Here is a 20,753-nt window from a genome sequence, read left to right as displayed (position 1 = left end):
TCTCCGAAGAAGACATATGGATGGCCAAAAAGCACATGAAAAGATGCTCAACATCGATAATTATTAGAGAAATGCAAATCACAACTACAATGAGGTATCATCTGTCACCCATCAAAATGGACATCATCAAACAATCTACAAACAGTAAATGCTGGATATGTGTGTGGGTGAACTCAGTTATGCCCAACTCTTTGATATCCCATGGACTGTATCCCATCAGGCTCCTCTGTCCATAGAATTCCAGGCAGGAATACTGGAGTCCAGGCAAGTGCTCTCCAGTATACCATTTCTTTTTCATAGGATGTGGAAAAAAGGGAACCCTCCTCCACCGTTGGTGGGAATGTAAATTGATAAACTATGGAAAACAGTATGAAGGTTCCTTAAAAAACTAAAAACAGAGCTACAATAAGATCCTACAATCTCATCATTGGGCATATATCCAGAGAAAATCATAATTTGAAAAGACACATGCACCCAAATGTTCATTGCAGCACTATTTACAATAGTCAATCAGCCTAAATGTCCATCAACAGATGAACAGATTAAAAAGTTGTGATACATACATATATATATATATATAATGGAATATTACTCACCCATAAAAAAGAATGAAATAATGTCATCTGCAGCAACACGGGTGGACCTAGATATTATCATACTGAATGAAGTAACTCAGAAAAAGAAAAATATCATGTGATATCAGTTATATGTAGGATCTAAAAAATGATACAGATAAACTTATTTACAAGACAGAAATAGAGTCACAGATGTAGAAAACAAACTTATGTTTAAGAGGGGGAAGGGTGGGGGACGGATAAATAGGGAGGTTGGGATTGACATATACATACTACTATATATAAAATTGATAACTATTAATAGTAAAAACCTATTGTATAGCCCACGGAACTCTTCTCAATGCTCTTAATGACCTATATGGGAAAGAATCTAAAAAAGAGTGGATATATACAGTGTATTAAAACTCAGAGACATCACTTTGCCTTCAAAGGTCTGTATAGTCAAAGCTATGATTTTTCCAGTAGTCATGTTTGGGTGCGAGAGATGGACCATAAAGAAGGCTGAGCACTGAAGAATTTATGCTTTTGAACTGTGGTGTTGGAGAAGACTCTTGAGAGTCCCTTGGACAGCAAGGATCCAATCAGTCCATCATAAAGGAAATCGGTCCTGAATATTCATTGCAAGAACTGACACTGAAGCTGAAGCTCCAAAACTTTGGCCACCTGATGCGAAGAGCCAACTCATTGGAAAAGACCTTGATGCTGGGAAGGATTGAAGACAAGAGGAGAAGGGGACAACAGAGGATGAGATGGTTGGATGTCATCATCAACTCAATGGACATGAGTTTGAGCAGACTCTGGGAGATAGTGAAGGACAGGGAAACCTGGCATGCTGCAGTCCATAGTGTTCCAAAGAGTTGATCTCAAGCAAATTCAAAAGCTGGCAGGGAAAATTCCTTTAGGTCTTGGGGCTGGAGAATCATTCTCTGTGGCTCTATCTGCCCTCTGAGCCCGAGGAGGTTTCTTCAGCTTCTGCCTCTGGGCCCATCTCTCTGGCCTCTGTGTCCAAGGTACTGCCCTTGGAATCATTTTTCCTTTTACTTGAAGCATAACATATATATGTAGCTGAGTAATTTTGGCAGCTCATTTCCTACCTATACAATCCCTGAAGTCCCACAGCTTTCCTTCATTCTGTCTCTGTCCTCGTCAGTCCAGGTTGGCAGTATTTCTGCTGATATGACATTCTCACAAACCTTTGTTAGTCTTCTCTGTATGTCAGGGGAATCCATGCCGTTACACAAGAGGGTTCTCCACAGATCCCTCTTGTATAAACCATATGTCTATTCCCGGGTTCTCCTGAGGTGGTTGATTAGATCTGTTAAGTCACACAACTAATCTCATCCACAACAGTTTGTCCAGCTACATACACCCTTGCCTCTGTTTCCAGAGTATATGTATTATCTGAATATGCTGAAAATTTCTCAAATCATCAAGTGTTTGTTCCTTTTTGTTTAACAGCCCTTTCTTCAATTTCTTTCTTTCCTCTTATGTCTTACTGTAAGCAACAAGAAATTAGGTCATACCTTCCATACTTTTTCTTGGAAATCTCTTGGGCTAAATATCCAGATTTATTGTTTACATTTTCTACTTTCCGCCTAACAGTAAGACACAGTTCAGCCAAGTTTTCCACCACTTTGTAACCAGGATTGCCTTTCTTTGAGGGTTTAAAAACATATTTCTCATTTCCATCTGAGACCTCAAGAATTGCCTTAACCTCCATATTTCTAGAACAGTCTCTTCAAGGCAATCTAGGCCTTTTCTATCATGCGCCTCAAAATTCTTCTAGTCCCACCTATTACCCAATTCCAAAGCCATTTCCACATTTTCGGCATTTGTTACAGCAGCACCCACTTCCTAGTACCAAAATCTGATTCAGGCAGGGTTCTCCAGGGACACAGAACTAAATAGGGGAGATTCTCTCTGCTTCCCTCCCACCCCCATATGTATTACTCTGTCAGTGGGCATAATCTCCTTTACTTCAAGTCAAATAGTTGTAGATGTTAACTACATCTGCAAAATATCTTCACAGCAATACCTAGATTTGTGTTTGAATGCAGTGCTTGGGTGCAGTCTCACATGCAACAGATAGAAAGATCTTTGTTCATTTCCAAGGCAAACCATTTAGTATCCCAGTAATACAAGTCTATGCTGCAACTAATAATGCCAAAGTAGCTGAAGTTGAATGGTTCTACAAGACCTTCTAGAACTAACACCAAAAAAAAAAAAAAAAAAAAAAAAAGATGTCCTTTTCATCATAGGGAACTGGAATGCAAAGGTAGGAAGTCAAGAGATCCCTGAAGTAACAGGCAAGTTTGGCCTTGGAGTACAAAAATGAAGCAGGGCAAAGGCTAACAGAGTTTTGTCAAGAGAATGCACTGGTCATAGCAAACACCCTCTTCCAGCAACACAAAAGATGACTCTACATGTGGACATCACGAGATGGTCAATACTGAAATCAGATTGATTATGTTCTTTGCAGCCAAAGATGGAGAAGCTCTATACAGTCAACAAAAACAAGACTGGGAGCTGACTGTGGCTCAGACCATGAACTCCTTATTCCCAAATTCAGACTGAAATCAAAGAAAGTGGGGAAAACCACTAGACCATTCAAGTATGACCTAGATCAAATCCCTTATGATTACACAGTGGAAGTGACAAATAGATTCAAGAGATTAGATCTGATAGAGTGCCTGAAGAACTATGGACAGAAGTTCATGACATTGTACAGGAGGCAGAGATCAAGACCATCCCCAAGAAAAAGAAATGCAAAAAAGGCCAAATGGTTGTCTGAGGAGGCCTTGCAATTAGCTGAGAAAAGAAGAGAAGCAAAAGGAAAAGGAGAAAAACAAAGATACATCTGAATGCAGAGTTTCAAAGAATTGCAAGGAGAGATAAGAAAGCCTTCCCCAGGGAACAATGCAAAAAAAAAAAAATAGAGGAAAACAATAGAATGGGAAAGACTAGAGATCTCTGGTTCCAAATTGGGAAAGGAGTATGTCAACACTGTGTATTGTCACCCTGCTTATTTAACTTATATGCAGAATGCACTATGCAAAATGTGGGGCTGGATGAAGCACAAGCTGGAATCAAGGTTACTGGGAGAAATATTAATAACCTCAGATATGCAGATGACACCACCCTTATGGCGGAAAGTGAAGAGGAACTAAAGAACCTCTTGATGAAAGTGAACGAGGAGAGTGAAAAATTTGGCTTAAAACTCACCATTCAGAAAACTAGATCATGGCATCTGGTCCCATCACTTCATGGCAAATAGATGGGGAATCAATGGAAACAGTGAGAGACTTCATTTTTCTAGGCTCCAAAATCACTGCAAATGGTGACTGCAGCCATGAAATTAAAAGACACTTGCTCCTTGGAAGAAAAGCTATGACCAACATAGACAGCATATTAAAAAGCAGAGACATTGCTGACAAAGGTCTGTCTAGTCAATGCTATGGTTTTTCCAGTAGTCATGTATGGATGTGAGAGTTGGACTATAAAGAAAGCTGAGCACCGAAGAATTGATGCTTTTGAAGTGTGGTGTTGGAGAAGACTCTTGAGATTCCCTTGGACTGCAAGGAAATCAAACCAGTCAATTCTAAAAGGAAATAAGTCCTGAATGTTCACTGGAAGGACTGATGCTAAAGCTGAAACTCCAATACTTTGGCCACCTGATGAGAAGAACTGACTCATTGGAAAAGACCCTGATGCTGGGAAAGGCTGAAGGCAGGAGGAGAAGGGGATGACAGAGGATGAGATAGTTGGATAGCTTTACTGACTCAACGGACATGAGTTTGAGTAAGCTCCAGGAGTTGGTGATGAACAGGGAAGCCTGGTGTGCTGTAGTCCACTGGGTCACAAAGAGTTGGACACAAGTGATCGACTCAACTGAACTGAAATGATAGCCTAGCCAAGTTGGCATATAAAACTAACCATCACATGAACCACAGAAAAATGGGCAATTAATAAGAATAATGGCTAATTCATAAGGGAAGAAACTGAAATAGTCAATAGCATAGTAAATTGGTTCAACCACTTGAAAATTCAGTGAAGTCAAAGATTCCTGAATAAGTAGGGACGTATGGGCTGGATCAGACAACAGAACCATTCTATGTTTTCTAGATATGAAAGGCTAAATAATGAATTAGGGGCTTATACAACAGTTAGAAGAGCAGGAGAGTAAAGGCTGGAGAAACCATTATCGAAGATAAAGAAAGTGCCACCAAAGTTTCATCTTGAGATATCAATGATTGAGTAGTTCTCCAGAAGGCACTGGGAATGTGCCATAATTCTCAGGAACCTGAGACACTTCCACCAATTGACTTAGTCTCAAACAGTGAAGCAGAAGCAGATAGTTTTCTGAGCTCCCTGGGAAGTTACTCTGGCTTTCATGTCTGCCCACATCTCTGGCTGCAATGATCTCCAGAGTAACGGTCTCCTCTCTTCTGCTCTTCATCTCATCTTGGAGAACTACACATTTTGCATACTTCAGACCGCTGGACCCTTGGAAACTTCATCAGTGTAACAGTCTCATGAATGTTTATGTTTATTTCCCTCCTTCTGGCACTCATGTGTCTTATCAAAGCATCCAGTGTTTTGGATAAACAACTTCCTGCTCATTAGGAAGTTGCTTGCCTCTTACAGTCTGCAAGATGTCATCAAGGCAGTGAATCAACCATCTGTGGAAGCTGGTTTGGTGATATGGAAAGGAGAGATGATCAAAGTCTCTAGAGTCTAGATTATGACAGAGAGTCAACACAGATTTGAGGCAAGATACTGAAGGCGTAACTGTCTCTGCCAATGAAAGTTCACTGCTCTGACTGTCTTTGCACATGCACACACAGGCACGTGTCTTTCTCTCATCCCCAGCTCTCCACCCATGCACACGAGAGAGACAGAGTAGAGGGGAGGAGAGAGAGAGAGTTCTGAAGTATCTCTCTGACAGTTAAGTGCTCCACTTGGCCTCTGCCACTCTTATCACACATAGAATTCAGGGAGCCCATCTCAATGGCAGCATCACCACTGTCATTTCTGACTTTCCAAGAATGGCCAATACAGAGCCTTTCAAGGAGGCTGGTGCTCCCCTCACCAATAGAATCTTCAGAGTCTGGGTGAAAAGAGTGTCCTATACTTTTAGGACACTCCTGTAAGGGATCATTTTGCCATCTTCAAAACAGAAGTCCTGTCTCTTGCCCTTTCAGATCACTTAATCTGGCTTTTATTCCAGTCATTTCAATGCTCTTATTTAAGATTACCAGTAACCTGCTGCTGCGACTGCTAAGTCGCTTCAGTTGTGTCCAACTCTGTGCGACCCCGTAGATGGCAGCCCATCAGGCTCCCCAGTCCCTGGGATTCTCCAGGCAAGAATACTGGAGTGGGTTGCCATTTCTTTCCCCAATAGTATTGCTAAATAAAAGGGACACTTCAACCTGTAGCAGCATATAGCAATTGGTGTTCACAATTTCTCTTCTTGGCGTCCACATTGTCATTATGTTTTGAAGACATGTACATCTCTTCCTTATACATCTTTGATTGTTTCTTTTCTGTCCCAAGGCTGGCTCTTGCTCCACTATTCATCCTCTAATGTTAGAGTACCTTAGGACTATTTTCTCAGCTCTTGTTTATTCTTGCCACACTAACCTTTCTCCTTAGGTCATCTCATACATCTCAAGTCTTTACTTGGGTCTTCCTACAGTGCTCTTCATTCCCATGTTACCTGGTCAATTTCTTGTCTTCAGATGTCAACCTAAATGTCACTGCCACAGAGGAGATTTTCTTGATGCCTGAGGCTAGGTTAGGAACACTTTTCAAGCACTCAGTATTGCCCTTTTGGTTCCATCACTTCATGGCAAATAGATGGGGAAACAGTGGAAACAATGATAGAGTTTATTTTGGGGGCTCCAAAATCACTACAGATGGTGATTACAGCCATGAAATTAAAAAATGCTTGCTCTTTTGGAAGAAAAGCTATGACCAACCTAGATGGCATATTAAAAAGCAGAGACATTACTTTGCCAACAAAGGTCCGTCTAGTCAAAGCTGTGGTTTTTCCAGTAGTCATGTATGAATACGAGAGTTGGACTATGAGGGAGGCTGAGCACCGAAGAGTTGATGCTTTTGAAGTGTAGTGTGGAGAAGACTCTTCAGAGTCCCCTGGACTGCAAGGAGATCCAACCAGTCCATCCTAAAGGAAATCAGTCCTGAATACTCATTGGAAGGACTGATGCTGAAGCTGAAACTCCAATATTTTGGCTACCTGATGCAAAGAACACTCATTAGAAAAGGCCCTGATGCTGGGAAAGATTGAAGGTGGGAAGAGAAGGGGATGACAGAAGATGAGATGGTTGGATGGCATCACTGACCCAATGGAGATGAGTTTGAGTAAACTCCTGGAGTTGGTGATGGACAGGGAGGCCTGGCATGCTGCAGTCCATGGGGTCGCAAAGAGTCAGATACGACTGAGTGACTGAACTGAACTGATTGCCCCTTTACAATAATTATATTTATAATTACTGTTCCCTGTCTCGTTTCCTACTAAATTGTAAGCGCATTGAGAATAGGAACAGTGTTAATACCCAACATACTTCCTGGCATATGGATGGTGCTCAATATTTATAGATTATTCATAGATGAATATGGAAGTAAAGCTCAAATTGTATTTAATTTCAAATTGTTGAAAAACTGTGGCTCAACTTTATTTGCTGATTAATCTATAAATTATTTGTAATTTGTAACACCTTTTTCTTATATTATATTGTTATACCCTAATATTCTTTCTAGGCAATATCTCTAGTCTCATTGCTCTATCTGCATGTAATTATGCCAGCATCATGATTTTTTTTTTAACAAGGTAAACTTTTATTTTGAAATTATTTTATTTTTAAAAATTTTATTCATTTTTGGCTGTGTAGGGTCTTAGTTGTGGTGCTTGGGCTTTGTTGCCTTGCACAGGCTTCTCTCTAGCTGGGGTTTGTCTGATGTCTTTCTCATGATTAGACTGGACTTACAGTCTATTTACTGCTCTTGGAAAGAGTAACACAGAAGTGAAGCACCCTTCTCATCACACTCCACTGGGGTATTTAACTTTCATTAACATCATTAAGAGCCCACATGTCACAGGAGCACAGCCAAAAAAATGAAAAATAAGTAGTTTCTCTGAAGGGCTAACCATCACTCATTTTTTATATTTCTCCAGAAGATATTTTGTTATAATTTAAAAATTAATATGATGACTGATTAGAATTGCACTTAACAATACACTGATTGGGGAAGGACTGACATCCAGGAGCATGTTACCTGTTTCCATTCAGTCAAATATTCCTCTATAGCTCTAGAAATTATTATGTGCTGATAACTAAGTTCTGGAGGCACATAAGCAAATATGCAAGAATCTTTTTTGTAGTCAGACACTGCCGTCCTGCAGCTTGATGGTCAGTCTGAAGAAAATTGAAATGATGTCCATGCCACCCCATGGAAGAAATTGATCAGAGATGTAAAGCTTGAGGTTTTTACTGAATTTTGCTGCATCAAAGTAGATTATATAGAAAACAAGATTAGGAAACTCAGAATGAGGTTTGAGGAAAAGGCTGCCAAAAACTTGCAATCAGTGAGGTCAGGGACCAGGTTTAATTTGCCTTTTGTATTCTCTACTCTGGCACACACTGGCAAACAATGAGTACTTGTTGAATGTCTGTTGAGAATAAATGAATAAATCAATGAATAAATACTCACTTGCAGTCTTCACCTTAAACTGTTGACCACATCAAAGATGTGTTTTGATCATTGTTATGATACATAGGCTTTCACAGATGATTCATTTTAATGCTCATATTATTTGAATGATTGGTCACTAGATTTTTCATTAGCATCAACAGTATTTTACATTCAAGTTTAAATGATGACAGAATCAGTAAAGATGACATAAATTTAACAGCATTAAAAGTATGCTTACTGAAAAAAAAGGATGCTCACTGGCTTTCCCCTTCTCCCCTGGGCCTCCCACCTAGATATCTGTCAATGTCACCATAAACCAACCTAGTCCATATGGCAGTAGAATAAAATGAAAACACTCTTACATAGATTATCTGACAGAGGTGAAGACAGGAAAAAAAATATGCTTACTATCAGTCCAACATATTGAGATACAACTCTATAGAAAATTGTGTTTAAAAAGCAGAATATAGGGACTTCCCTGGTGGTCCAGTGGTTTAAGACTCCACCTTCCAATACAGGGGATGCAGGTTCGATCCCTGGTTAGGGAACTAAGATCCCACTTGGCCTCATGGCAGCTAAGCCCACATGCCTCAACTAGAGAGAAGCCTGTGCACCACAACTAAGATCTGATGTAGCCAAAAATAATTAAATAAAGGTATATTTTAAAGGCAGAATATAAAATCACACCCACACAGTGATTATGGCACTTCCTCAGTGGTCCTGTGGTTGAGACTCCGCGCTTTCATTGCAGGGAGTATGGGTTTGATCCCTGATTGGGAACTAGGATCTTGCATGCTGCAGGGTGTGCCAAAAAAGAAAAAAAAAAAACAACCCAACCAAACAAACGATGATTATAATGATACAAATCAAGTTTGCATATGGTAACAGGCATATATTCTTTCTGTTGTTCAGCATCTATTTTCTTTTTTTCCTAAGAGCATATATGTTTGTTTGAAAGGAAACCACTTCTCACCAGTTCTCAGCCATGTGTTGAGTTCTGATAATCCAGGTCAATCTAAACATCACCTTCTTGACCATAGTGGCTAGCTCAGGGATGGGCAGGTAAGCTAATTGGAGCCCACTTACTAGGGCTTGATGAGGTGTAAGAGTGTGGGATCTAGAACTTCTGCAGCTGTTTTCCTACCACACTGGGAGGGCCTGGGACTTGCTAAGGTCACCAGACAGAGCCTGAGGGTAAAGCAAGGCAGTGGTAGGCAGAATAGTGTAGTTGAAAGAAACTTGGTACTTGGTGATTTAGTTCAAGCTGTTGGGTTGAGGAAGGAAGCCTCATATGAAACTACTTTCCAACAATTCCTTTATTGTTTATTGTTCTTTTGTCATTTGCAAGTGAAATAGCTGATAGAGATACAGGCAAGGATTTGGAGGGAACACAGGAAAAGGAAGAGAGTTTTGATTTGTTGCAGTGGTGGGACTGAGAGTAAATTTTTCTTTCTTTGATTCCTATTAATATTGTTGTTTATTTATTTATGGCTGCACTGAGTCTTCACTGTGGTGCTTAGGGTCTTTCGTTGCAGCATATGGGCTTCTCTGTAGTTGTAGCCCGTGGGCCCCAGAGCTTGCGCTAAGTAGCTTTGTTCGGCAAGCTGTCTTAGTTGCCCCATGGCATGTGGGATCTTAGTTTCCCAACCAGGGATAGAACCCACATCCCCTGCATTGGCAGGTGAATTCTTAACCATTGGACCACCAGGGAAGTCTCTACTAACTTTGTTAAATGACTGACAAGGGTTTCTGGATATTCACGTTCAGTTCAGTCGCTCAGTCATGTCCGACTCTGCGACCGCATGGACTGCAGCATGCCAGGCCTCCCTGTCCATCACCAACTCCCAGAGTTTACCCAGACTCTTGTCCATTGAGTCAGTGATGCGATCCAACCACTCCTCCTCTGTCATTCGCTTCTCCTCCCACCTTCAATCTTTCTCAGCATCAGGGTCTTTTCAAATGAGTCAGTTTTTCACATCAGTTGGCCAAAGTATTGGAGTTTCAGCTTCAACATCAGTCCTTCCAGTAAACACTCAGGACTGATCTCTTTTAGGATGGACTGGTTGGATCTCCTTGCAGTCCAAGGGACTCTCAAGAGTCTTCTCCAACACCACACTTCAAAAGCATCAATTCTTCTGTGCTCAGCTTTCTTTATAGTCCAGCTCTTACATATATACATGACTATTGGAAAAACCATAGCCTTGACTAGACGGACCTTAGTCAGCAAAGTAACGTCTCTGCTTTTAATATGTTGTCTAGGTTGGTCATAACTTTTCTTCCAAGGAGTAAGCGTCTTTTAATTTCATGGCTGTAATCACCATCTGCAGTGATTTTGGAGCCCCCCAAAAATTGTCTGCCACTGTTTCCACTGTTTCTCTGTCTATTTGCCATGAAGTGATTGGATCAGATGCCATGATCTTAGTTTTCTGAATGTTGAGTTTTAAGCCAACTTTTTCACTCCCCTCTTTCACTTTTAGCAAGAGGCTCTTTAGTTCTTCTTCCCTTTCTGCCATAAGGGTGGTGTCATCTGCATATCTGAGGTTATTGATAACCAGGCAATCTTGATTTGAGCTTGTGCTTCATCCAGCCCAGGATTTCTCATGATGTACTCTGCATATAAGTTAAATAAGCAAGGTAACAATATACAGCCTTGACTTACTCCTTTTCCTATTTGGAACCAGTCTGTTGTTCCATGTCCAGTTCTAACTGTTGCTTCTTGACCTGCATACAGATTTCTCAAGAGCCAGGTCAGGTGGTCTGGTATTCCCATTTCTTTAAGAATTTTCCACAGTTTATTGTGATCCACACAGTGAAAAGCTTTGGCATAGTCAATAAAGCAGAAATAGATGTTTTTCTGTTGCTTTTTCGAGGATCCAACGGATCTTGGCAGTTTAATCTCTGGTTTCTCTGGCTTGTATAAAACCAGCTTGAACATCTGGAAGTTCATGGTTCACGTATTGCTGAAACCTGGCTTGGAGAATTTTGAGTGTTATTTTACTAGCGTGTGAGATGAGTGTAATTGTGTGGTAGTTTGAACATTCTTTGCATTGCCTTTCTTTGGAATTGGAATGAAAACTGATCTTTTCCATTCCTGTGGCCACTGCTGAGTTTTCCAAATTTGCTGGCATATTGAGTACAGCACTTTCACAGCATCGTGTTTTAGGATTTGAAACAGCTCAACTGGAATTCCATCACCTCCACTAGCTTTGTTCATAGTGATGCTTCCTAAGGCCCACTTGACTTCTGGATATTCAAAAAAAGTCTTAAAAGACACAAGGTCATAATAGACATAGTATTATAAATGCTGTATGTTTATAATGCAGCATTTGCATAAATATTAAGACACTTCGATTAATTCTCATATTAAACATGAAAAGTAGGAAGCTCAGTGTTAGACCACATGCTCTTAGACTGAAAGCAAGGTCATACAAGTGCACATAGTGAATATTTCACTTAACCAGTGGCCTAATATGCCGCCCTTTCCTACTAGAAATCCCTTGTGGAATCAATTTCCCTAGACTGCTGAGTGATAGCAACTTAGGTGGTAAGATTCATTTATACTAGATGGTAAACTCACTGTTTTCATCCTTTTTAATAGGAGCTACATTTTCAGCAGTTTCAGAATCCATATTTTCTCACATGAGTACATAGACAGTGATACATTATGACTAGTAATGAAAAACTTATGAAAGAGTTTTCAGAAGTAAAGTACTTTTCTGGAAAATTGAAGAGTAAGAGAAGATTTCATAGTTGTTGAGAATACACATTTCTATTTCAATTCTTGTTTTATGTCTATGATAGTTTGGTCTGGGCTCCGCTGAGGAAAATTGCCAGTGGGCAACAGATTATCCCAATGTACGCTTTTTTTTTTTTTTTTTAGCTTTAATCTCTTTTCAAGTGACAAATAGCTTTTCTAAAAAAAAAAAAAAGAAAGAAAGAAAAAACAAAGAATAAAAGCAGTAAATTTGGGTTGGTCAGTTTTACCAAGTGTCAGTATAGTAGGGGAACAGCAGACTTTTCACATGTAACCATGCTTCTTCATCTTCTTCTCAGATCCCCTCATTGCTGCTACCACTGTTGAACACCAGCCCCAGCTCCCAGGAGTTGGAGCCTTACTCTCTGGAGTCCTTGTTTGTGAAGTATGGTGCAAGGTATTCCCTTACCCCCTTTGGCTGTCAGAGAGCTGCATTTCAAAGATCCTTTTGGTTTCTGATTACTCAGGAGAAGAGAGAGAATACAAGACAGAAGAAAGATGCCAGGGACAGAGAAAGGAGTCAAGAGTGTCAAGAGCCTCTTTAAGTAGAAATGCTTAAAGTGAAGGATGCTAAGAAATGACAAAAATACTTTGTCTTTACAAAGATGAAGAAGTTTTTCAAGGCAACACAAGCTTCCTTGAAATGTTATTGGATTTTGTTAACATTGTCCCTAAAATACAGTATATGTAAATAAACAGAAGTAACCTTAGGAGTAAAGAAAAGGTAAGAACTTGTAATTTCAGTTTCTCACTTTGCATGTGGACATTAGCCAAGGGACCTTTGGTTGTACTGAATAGCAGAGCCACTCTGCTCCTTCTGAGAGCTTGTCCATCTCAATTATGGCCATCATATTAGACACTTTGAGGTTACATCTTTGAGTTTGACCCATTCGGTTTGATTCCAGCATCAAAGCCTTTATCACTTCTCACTGAATCACTATTTCTATTAATATTTATGCTCTTAAATATTTAGCTTCTGTACAAAAATCACACAGCAAAAACCTGCACTCTGACTTAAAACTTTACTGTAATAGTGAATGGTTTTAGTGAGTTACAGAGTTTGAAAGGATCTGAAAATGTGAGTTTTTTCCTGGACTGTTTACAAAAGCTTCATGTATTTAACGACATAACTATACCATTTAGCTCATGCCTCCTCTTCACCTCTCCAGCACCCAGACTTTTCCTCTCAAAATAACACATAACAGCACATTAGATTTTAATCAGGTATTTGACAAGTATTTTTTGATTGCCCATTTTGCCGAATCCTTGACTTCTAAATATTCATGGTCTGCTAAAGGATATGGACACATAGACGCTTTCTGTACAAAGTGACAGAGCTAGGAACACTATGCTGTCTTAGCCTAAGACAGGCATAAGCAGAGGGGAGTCTTCTTAGGCCACAGGACAGGATAAAATAAATGGGAATTACCCAAGTAAGTAAAAGGTGTAGTAGCTCAAACGGTAAAGCTTCCACCTGCAATGCAGGAGACCTGGAGAAGGAACTGGAAATGCGCTCCAGTATTCTTTCCTGGAGAATTCCGTAGATAGAGGATCCTGGTGGGCTACAGTCCAGGGGGTCGCAAAAGAGTTTGACATAACTGAGTGACTAACACACACATACCCAAGTAAGGATGGGGAGAATGATCTTCTGAGTCAGAAGAAACACCATATATGAGACTTAAGTTCACAGAAGTCATGGGTACTTGTCACTAACTTGTTGTTGTTGTTCCCTTGCCAAGTCATGTCCAATTCTTGGCAACCACATAGACTCAGGTACCTCACCATCTCCTGGAGTTTGCCCAAGTTCATGTTCATTGAATTGGTGATGCCGTCCAACCATCTCATCCTCTGATGTCCCCTTCTCCTCCTGCCTTCAATCTTTCCCAGCATCAGAGTCTTTTTCAATGAATCAGCTCTTTGCATCAGGTGGCCAAAATATTGGAGCTTCAACTTCAGCATCAGTCCTTCCAATGAGTATTCAGAATTGATTTCCTTTAAGATTAACTGGCTTGATCTCCTAGCTGTCCAAGGGACTCTCAAGAGTCTTCTCCAGCACCACAGTTCGAAAGCATCAATTCTTCAGCATCAGCCTTCTTTATGGTCCAGCTCTCATTGGACTATACATGACTGCTGGAAAGACCATAGCCTTGACTGTACAGACCTTTGTTGGCAAAGTGATGTCTTTGCTTTTTAATACACTGTCTAGGTTTGTCATAGCTTTCCTGCCAAGAAGCAATCATTTTCTAATTTCATGCCTGCAGTTGTTAATTTAGCAAGGCCAAATCATACCTGTGGCTACCCAGGAGGCACACTGGTAAAGAATCCACCTGCTAATGCAAGAGACTCAAGAGATGCAGGTTCAATCCCTGGATAGGGAAGATTCCCTAGAGAAGGAATTGGCAACCCACTCCAGTATTCTTGCCTGAAAAAGCCCATGGACAGAGGAGCCTGGAAAGCTACGGTCCATAGTGATCACAAAGAGTTGGACATGACTGAGAAACTTAGCACACAATCATACCTGAGGGAGTGGTCAGGGGATAGTGACTGCACTTTACTCACTGTGTTTTAAATTGCGTAAGACCCATGAATGGATCATTAAAACAATATACTTTTTGGAAAGGGATAGAGATGCTTTGCATGCAATAAAGATAACTATTGTTTAGTGAATCTGTTGTTTTATAATTATACGTGTGTGTGTGTGTGTGTGTGTGTGTGTGTGTTGAGTCCCAATGTAAAATATATCTCTTACTGTGGGACATGCCCCAAAAGTTTGAAAGTCACTGTTCACAGAATAGAACATCTTATTTATAGTTTACAAGATGCTTTTAGTTATCCCATTTTTATTACATGGCTCTGCCTCCATTTTTCATTTGCCATTTACTCCTTCCTTAAAAGTTTATGACATGTATATTTTATGCCCAATGCTAGAAAACTGAGAGGACCTCACAGTCTATGGGAGACAAGTAAAGAGATAATAAGAGCTACTGTTTACCACCATCCTCAAAGTGTGTCCTGTGAACCACGTACTTTGGAATCCCCAGGGGAACGTGCCTTTTAAAACATAGGTAATGGGCTCTGTACCAAACCTGCTGCATTAGACTCTCTGGGTGAGGGTCAGGGGTCTGCATTTTTAATTAGAGGTTCTCAAAGTCTTTTACACCTTCAGTTTGAAAAAGATCTGTTTCCTCAGTGTGCTGGAAGCCAACATTTTGCTCAACACATTGTGCTCAGTCACAAGGATCTCTTTTCATTTCCTTCAAGGATCCAACACCCTTGCCACACAGAGCTTTCCCATATGCTGGTCTTTGGAATACTTTCACGCTTCCGTGGCCAATTTTAATCTATCCAGCAGGTCTTTGTTTGTTTGTTTAGGCTACTACACACTAGCTTGCAGGATCTTAGTTCCCTGACCAGGGGTCAAACCCAGGCCTCCAGCTGTGAAAGGGCTGAGTCCTAACCACTGAACCACCAGGGAATGCCTAGGCCTCAGCTTCATTGGGAATACCACTTCACTGGGAAACGCCCTTAATCCCCTAGACTTCAGTGGGGACTTTGATTATATGCTTCCTGGTGGTAGACGCTGAAATAGCTGCTTTCTCTTCAAAAGAGGACTGTTAAGGAGAAGGCCAGTTGGGACTTCCCTGGTAATCCAGTGGCTAAGACTCTGTGTTCCTACTGCAGTGGGTATAGGTTCTATCCCTGATCAGGGAAGATCCCATGTGCTATGCAGCCAAAAAAAAAAAAAAAAAAAAAAGTAAGGTCAATTAACAACCTACAACTGTTAACTCTTTCAGTTCCACCTCAGTATTTGAGATGGGGTTATGATCCTCTCCAATGGCCCCAGCCAGTGACTAAGACTGTGGTATAAGAGCCTGGCCATTTACATCCGGTGTGCATCCTGTAATGTGCAACCTTTGCTCCAGAGCTCCCCATGGTGCTGACAAAGATGGTGACAGGCCTGTATTGTGGTCTTCATGGCTTCCCTTGCCCAATCCTGCTTCCTTCCTTTTGCTTTCATAGGTTTTACTCCCCAACAAACCTTTGCCTTCGTGACTCCATCTCAGCATCTATCCATCATGGAGGATTTGACTGCCACACCTGTCTCAGTGTAACAAGACAGAGACTGAAGGGGAGAGCCATGAGGCCAGACTGCAAAAGTAAGAAAAGCTGGAACACACAGGGCTTTATAGATCACGCTAAGTGGTTTTCATTTTACAGTTAGGGTAGTTGGAAGACACTGCATATTTCTGAGTCAATTGGGGAGAAATAGGGAAAATCATCAAACGTAAGTGTAGAATGAGCACTCTGGCTATTGTGTGTAGGATGGGCTGGAGGACCATGAGACTGAAGACAATTTCTGGAGTCTAAGAAGAGGGGATGGTGTCTTGGACTGGGATGAGCCAGAGACAACAAAGATTTGAGAGATATTTAAAGGTGGAATCTCTAAAACTTGGTGTTTCATTGGATGTAGGTAGTGACTTCAAGGATGAGTCAAGGATACTCAGATCTCTGGCTTGAGCTGTTGTGTGGAAAGTGATGCCAGATACTGAAACAGGAAGTTCTGAGGGAAGCAGGTATGGGAGGAAAGCCAGGAGTTCAACTTTGTTGTTTTTTTCCTAAACAGTTTTCTATTGCTTTAATATTTATTTATTTATTTGGGTGTGCCCGGCCTTAGTTGCAGCATTCGGGGTCTTTGACCTTTAGTTGCAGTATGTGGAATCTAGTTGCCCGACCAGGGATTGAACCTGGGCCCCCTGCATTAGGAGCATGGAGTTGTAGCAATTAGATCACCAGGAAAATCCAAGAGTTCAGCTTTAGACATGCAGAGTTTGAGATGTCCATGGGACATCCAGGAGCATATAGAGAGTCAAGTATATGGTTTTGGCATATGAAAGAGATACAGTCTGGTTATATCCATTTGGGTGTTCTCAGCATATAGTTCGGAGCAAATGAGATCACCCAGGAGGGGCGCAATGTGTTGAGAGAGGTCTCAGACATTGACCTTGGAAATTCCAGCGTAAAATATTCTGATAGAGGACAGAGGTTAACAGATGAGACTTAGGTCAGGGAATATGGAGTCACTTTGAGAGGGATTTTGATAAGAAGGGGCTGTCGAATGCTGCCAAGTGTCCAAGAAGGTGAGGACTGAAAAATACTCTTTTGTTTTAGTGCCATGGAGGTCATTGGTGGTCTTGGTAAGAGCCATTTCAATGAAGCGGTAGAGATGGAAGCCAGACTGAAGTGGGCCAAAGAGTGGAAGAAATGGAAGAAGTGGAGATAGTGTCAAACTCTTTCAAGAAATTTGGTTCTAGAGGAGGTGGGAAAAAAGGCAGAGGTTTGGGGGGAGTGTGGAGTTAAGCTTTTCTGTTTTGCTTTGTTTTTAGGAGAGGAGAGACTTGAGTACAGCTGAATGTTGATGGGAAGGAGACAGCCTAGAAGACAGAGGAGAAAGTAATCATCAAAGGTACAAGATCTCTGAGAAAGTGGGTTGGTGGTAGGGCCAGGGCTTTAGGGCTTGGGCAGAGGGACTGACACTGAAGAGAAGAAGTGCCACCCCTTTCTCCGGAACAGGTGGGAAGGAGAAAGGTGTGGATACAGATGCTGGTGGAGCTGTAGGTTCAGTGGTAGGAGGAGACTAGGAGACAGGGCAGGTGGCAGGTTGGAGGAAAGTGGAGGAGGAGGTTTTGAGAGAGTCTTTTGATAGTGGGAAATGAGCTTTTTGATGGACAACAAGCAAATGTTACCAGGAGATGAAGCGGGCCCAGCTAATTTTTAAAACCTTTTGTTATGAAAAAATTTAAGTCTGTACAAAGCAAACAGAATCATGTAATGAACTCAGTGTAACTATGACCAGCTTCAGTTATTATTAACATTCTACCAATCCTGTTTCCTCAGTGCTTCCACCCATTCACTTCGCATTGTTTTTTGACCATTATTTTATTTTTTGCAGTTATTTTAAAGGTAAGATATACACATATTGAAATGCAAGAAAGTTAATTACATAATTTTGACAGATATACCTGTATAACTCACACACCTATAATAATATAAGGTCTTCCCTGGTGGCTCAGACAGTAAAGAATCTGCCTGTAATGTGGGAGACCTGGGATCGATTCCTGGGTCAGGAAGATCCCCTGGAGAAGGGAATGGCAACCCGCTCCAGCATTTTTGCCTGGAAAACCCCATGGATAGAGGAGCCTAGTGGGCTACACTCCATGGAGTCGCAAAGAGTTGGACACGATTGAGCAAATAACACTCAGTCTCCCCCTAAAAATCTCCATCCTCTCTGTTCTCCATCAGTCCCTCTCTTTCCCCCCAGAGGGAACCATTGTTCTGATTATTTTCATTTTAGATTAGTTTTGTCTATTCTAGAACTTCTTACAAATGGAATCATATAGTACATGCTCTTTTGTGTATAGCTTTTTTTGCCTAGCATTATGTTTGTGAGATTTATCCATGTTGGTGTGTATATCAGTAGTTTATTTCTTCATATTTCTTTTTATTTCAATGAGATATTCTTATTTTTAATTGAAGGATAATTGTTTTACAATATTGTGTTGTTTTTTGCCAAACATCGACATGAATCAGCCATAGGTATACTGATGTCCCTGCCCTCCTGAACCTCCCTCCCACTTCCCTCCTCACCCCACCCTTCTAGGTTTTGTTATAGAGTCCTGGTTTCAGTTCCCTGAATCATATGGCAAATTCCCATTGGCCATCTATTTTACACATGGTAGTATATATGTTTCCACATTATTTTCTTCATACATCCCACCCTCTCCGTCCTGCCCTGCCCTCCATGCCCAAAAGTCTATTCTGTATGTCTCCATCTCCATTGCTGCCCTGTGAATAGCTTCATCAGTACTATCTTTCTAGATTTCACATATATTAGTTAATATGCAATACCTGTTTTTGTTTTTCTGACTTCACCCTGTATAATAGACTCTAGGTTCATCCACCTCATTAGAGCTGACTCAGATGGGTTCCTTTATATGGCTGAGTAATATTCCATTGTGTATATATATATATATATATATATATATATATATATATATATATGTACCACAGCTTCTTTATCCATTCATTTATCGATGGACATCTAGGTTGCTTTCATGTTTTTTCATATTTCTGAATAATTTTTTATTGAAGTATAGTTGACAATGTGTTAATTTCTGCTGTCCATAAAAGTGATTCAGTTATCCATATATATACATTCTTTTTTTAATTCTTTTCCATTATGGTTTGTCATGGGATATTGAATGTAGTTCCCTGTGCTATAGAATAGGACTTTGTCTTTTATTCTGAGTAATTATTTAATTGTAAGAATATGCTACAACTTGTTTATCTATTCAATCGCTGGAGGACATTTGGGGTTTTTTTATGTTTTATGCTATTACAAATAAAGCTGCTATAAACATTCTTGCACAAGTCTTTTTGTAGATTTGTACTTTTATTTCTCTTGACTAACTACTTGCTGCTACTGCTAAGTCACTTCAGTCGTGTCCGACTCTGTGCGACCCCATAGACGGCAGCCCACCAGGCTCCCCTGTCCCTGGGACTCTGCAGGCAAGAACACTGGAGTGGGTTGCCATTTCCTTCTCCAATGCATGAAAGTGAAAAGTGAAAGTGAAGTCGCTCAGTCGTGTCCGACCCTCAGCGACCCCATGAGTTTTCTGGATATAGGTTAGGTTTATGATTTGACTTTATGAGAAATTGCAAACATTTTACCCAAGTGTTCCATTTTATATTTCCACCAGCTATGTTTGAGAGTTCTGTTTGTTCTACATCCTTTTCAGCATGTGGTGATACAGTTTTCGAAATTTTTAGCCATTGTAGGTGGCACAGTGATAAAGAATCTGCCTGCCAATGCAGGAGATCCAGGAGAAGTGGGTTTGATCTCTTGGTCAGGAACATCCCCTGGAGGAGGAGATGGAAACCCACTCCAGTATTCTTGTCTGGAAAATTCCATAGATGGAGGAGCCTGGTGGGCTACAGTCCATGGGGTCACAAAAAGTCAGACATGGCTGAGCAACTGAGCACATACACAGTGGGTGTTGTGTTTCATAGTGGCTTAAATTTGCGTTTTCTTAGTGAGTACTGATGCTGAGCACTGTTACATGTGCATATTGGCATTTCATATAACTTCCATTGTGAAGAATCTGTTTAAATATCTTGCTTGATAATTCATTAATGTTAATTTTAGAAATTCTTTATATATTTTGAACATAAGTCCTGTGTCAGATACATGTTTTATGAATATATTCTTTTAGTTTGTAGATTGCCTATTATTTTCTTCATATTTTTTGATGAACAGAGGTTTTAAATTTTGATAAAGTCTCATGTATCACCTTTTTTTAAATGATTATTGCTTTCTGTGTTATATCTAAGAAAATCTGCCTACTCCCATTTCTATTTTTTGTCTAAAAGTTTTATACCTTTTTACATTAGGGTTGTCACGAATTAATTTTTGTGTGGGATGAGGTATAGGTTGAGATTCATTTTCTTTATATGGATATTTATCTGTTCTAGCACTATTTGTTGAAAGGATTTCCTTTTCCTGATGGATTGCTTTGGTGCTTCAACTCACCATATGCATATGAGTCTATTTATAGGTTTTTGTTCAGTTCCATTGATGGATCCATATGTCCATCCACACATATTCATATATGTCTATATGCCAGCACCATGCTGTCTTAATAATGCAGTTTTAT

The 20,753-nt window shown here is 40.4% G+C and overlaps 1 long non-coding RNA gene across 2 annotated transcripts in view; it reads left to right on the top strand.

Annotated features, from left to right (window-relative positions):
- Positions 1-19,470, top strand: part of LOC105608026 (uncharacterized) — a 71,253-nt gene extending 51,783 nt beyond the window's left edge. The window contains exons 3-4 of one of the 2 annotated variants that reach the window (XR_003589314.3): positions 12,342-12,766; positions 16,063-19,470. This is a non-coding gene — a long non-coding RNA (uncharacterized LOC105608026). Of the gene's footprint in view, positions 1-12,341; positions 14,710-16,062 lie in introns of those variants that run through there. The other variant, XR_009598050.1, reaches the window with a different exon arrangement.
- The last annotated feature ends 1,283 nt before the right edge of the window (positions 19,471-20,753 follow it).

This window comes from Ovis aries, chromosome 1 (genome assembly GCF_016772045.2).
Source record: "Ovis aries strain OAR_USU_Benz2616 breed Rambouillet chromosome 1, ARS-UI_Ramb_v3.0, whole genome shotgun sequence".
Taxonomy (NCBI): domain Eukaryota; kingdom Metazoa; phylum Chordata; class Mammalia; order Artiodactyla; family Bovidae; genus Ovis; species Ovis aries.
The sequence above is the reverse complement of the archived record's forward strand: the minus strand, read 5'-3'. Positions and strand labels throughout refer to the sequence as shown.